Source organism: Mandrillus leucophaeus, unplaced genomic scaffold (assembly GCF_000951045.1).
Source record: "Mandrillus leucophaeus isolate KB7577 unplaced genomic scaffold, Mleu.le_1.0 Scaffold88, whole genome shotgun sequence".
Taxonomy (NCBI): domain Eukaryota; kingdom Metazoa; phylum Chordata; class Mammalia; order Primates; family Cercopithecidae; genus Mandrillus; species Mandrillus leucophaeus.
In genome coordinates this window covers 982,737-985,623 of record NW_012109585.1, presented here as the reverse complement: position 1 = coordinate 985,623, position 2,887 = coordinate 982,737, and the positions used below count along the sequence as shown (strand labels likewise).

Here is a 2,887-nt window from a genome sequence, read left to right as displayed (position 1 = left end):
CCTCCCTTCCTTCCTTCCTTCCTTCCTTCCTTCCTTCCTTCCTTCTTTGTGTGTCTTGCTTGGTCACCCAGGTGATCATAGCTCACTGCAGCCCCTCCAACTCCTGGACACAAGCCATCCTCCCACTGCACCCTCCAGAGTAGGGACTACACGTATAAGCCACCACACCTGGCTAACTTTTCTTTTTTTCTTTCTCTTTTCTTTTCTTTCCTTTCCTTTTCTTTTCTTTTCTTTCTTTTCTTTCTTTCTTTTTTTAATAGAGACAGGGTCTCACTATGTTACCTAGACTGGTCTTAAACTCCTAGCCTCAAGCAATCCTCCTGCCTCAGCCTCCCTTGGTGCTGGGGTTACGGGCATGAACCACAGCACCTAGCTGAGTGGATTGCTTTTTAACTTTACAATTCACTGCTTCTTCTTCTCTCCTTGATTCCAAACTGACCATATTACTAAACTAGATATTAATTAAGGAGTGATTGTATGTATATGTTTGTGTGGAATATATGTTACAGGCTGCATTCCAGAGCCACTTACAAATTTTTCTGTTTTTATTATGTATTTTTAAACAGAATCATACCCTATAATTCTGTTATTTTTAGATTATACTTTCTAGTTGTTGGTCTTGATGTGCTTTTAATTATTTAGAGTTTTACTTTTTATTATTTGTTTAGTATGTATTTTAGACTAATTTTGTTTTTTGGTCTTTTTTTTCTTTTTTTTCTGCCACACCTTTGGAGATCTCAGATAGACTAATTTTGAAATTGATTTTTGCTGTTTTACTTTTTCTTTTCAAATGGCAAACAGGAAGCATACAAGTAAATAAGACACGTATGAATTTAGTCTATACCTTACCAAGAAAAGACAGGTGCCATTCCTCCTGCTTAGCTCTGTAGTGGCCCTCCTGCCTTCCTACGGTACATCCTCATTTTTTCTTAGATGAAACATTTGCCATGAAAATCAACCTTGAAGGATTGTATTTGCCTCTGATTTTTTTCCATTAGTATGGTAAACCTAAGCAGGACTATATATAGACATTACACACAAAGACTAGCCTTATAAATTGTTTTAACACTAATCCTGTTTTCATTGAAAATATCAGATAAATTGATTCAAAATACATTTGCCTATTTTGTTTCACATTGTATAAGCCAATACTGAGATAATGACAAATCAAACTTTTAACGGAAAAATTAACCAAATTGTTTGTCATCATTGAAATGAAGTCTTGTAATTATTTTAGTTACTGTCTTGGATAAAATGTTAATAAAACTTTTCCAGACCAAAGAGTTTCATCGTAAATAATAGGATACTTTCAAAAAATAGTATTCAAGGTTGACTATGTAATTTAAAGTTAAATTAAAACTAGCAATTTTAGGAAAAAGCAGAAATGCAACTAAGCAGCCAAGTGAAAGACGCTATTGAAAAAGAATACTTAAAAAGTTAAATATTCCTTAATTTCAAGTTTATGAACACAAATACATTAAACTAGAATGCATTTTAGAAATGAACTACTTTAGGCATTTTAAATTGCTGGGGAAAAACATCCTGCAGGAGAGCCTTGAGTAGATCTTAAAAAAAAAGTCTATATCAAGGCAAGTAGTTTTGTAGTTATTGGTTTATTCAGTCTGTTGCAGAATTGAATCCAGAGTTTGATTCCTAAATTTCTTTCTGGGCAGGTACATTATTGAGGCTCATTTCAGATAGCAAGGAATAAACCAATTATGAAATAGTAGATATTTTCCAAAAACAGTTCCCTTTTTTTGCTTTACATATATTTTCAGAATGTCAGCTGTCTTGTACATGTTGATATTGGCCTACATTGTTAATAATTAGTGATATTTTTAAAAGCCTAATTAAAAATATGTTATTTCATAAGTTTCATTTTATCCATGTGTCAACAAAATTTTATACAGACATTTACACAGGTAATTCTGTAAGTCTTTTCTTTATGTTTGTAGTTACTGTTCAACAATTCTATAGTAGATTCTGTTATTTGACAGTATCACTTTATTCCAAATAATGTTAAATGAATTTCAAATATTTTTATAAATAAAGTAGTATTCAGTCTCCTGTTTTAAAAATCTTAACATTTTTTTCCTGTCTATCTCTAATATAGCATAGATTTGCACAGAGGACTGATAGAGGATATGTTGCATTCATAAGACATCACCACAATTACATCAGATCAAGTGTCCCTTTTCAAGGAAAAATGGTGATTTAAAAATAATGAGACGCAGCTGTCTTTCCTTCTATCATTTGTATAATGCCTTCCAGTCTCAGTGAAATGAATGAGTCGTTTTCTCTTTAAATCTTCGTGTAATATCATTATAATGTTGTGGCTTTGAAACTTTTTATCTGAAAATCATTTTTGTATACACTCATCTGATTTGGACAGAAAACAAAAACAAGACCTAAAAGTGTAGTAGGAATAAAGAAGGGACTTACCCGTAGTTCCAGAGGGTGCCAGCGGGGTTTAACCCACTATTGAAGGGAAGGAAGAGGCATCTCCTTCCCTCACAGACTAATCTAGTGGCTCTGTGCTTAGTATTATAGCACCACTGACTTTTATCAGCTGCCAAACAGTGACATCTGATGTGCTTGCCTGTCCATCTACCTATGCTGGCATGTCAAAGTAAGAGTCCACAATCTAAACAATATCTCAGATGTCTTAGTGATATTTAAGGAGTGGGATTACATGAGCTTCTTTTGCAAGCCTCTTTATTTTAGATGTGAATTTTGACTATGAACTTTAGCAAGCTCATGTGAGGGAAGGGCGGTGAATAGGGAAATGGGAAAAATAGAAAAAAACCCTCTTATTTCTTTATTATGGTGGGGACTTTGAATTTTCCCAATTTAAGAGACAGGACTAAAGGGGAAATAATATTTCAGG

At 33.6% G+C, this 2,887-nt stretch overlaps 1 protein-coding gene across 3 annotated transcripts in view; it reads right to left on the bottom strand.

Annotated features, from left to right (window-relative positions):
* Positions 1–2,599, bottom strand: part of MYOT (myotilin) — a 20,328-nt gene extending 17,729 nt beyond the window's left edge. The window contains exon 1 of one of the 3 annotated variants that reach the window (XM_011969160.1): positions 2,443–2,599. The gene's annotated coding sequence lies outside the window, so the exon portion shown is untranslated. The remainder of the gene's footprint in view (positions 1–2,442) is intronic. The other 2 variants (XM_011969162.1, XM_011969161.1) reach the window with 2 other exon arrangements.
* Positions 2,600–2,887: the final 288 nt, after the last annotated feature.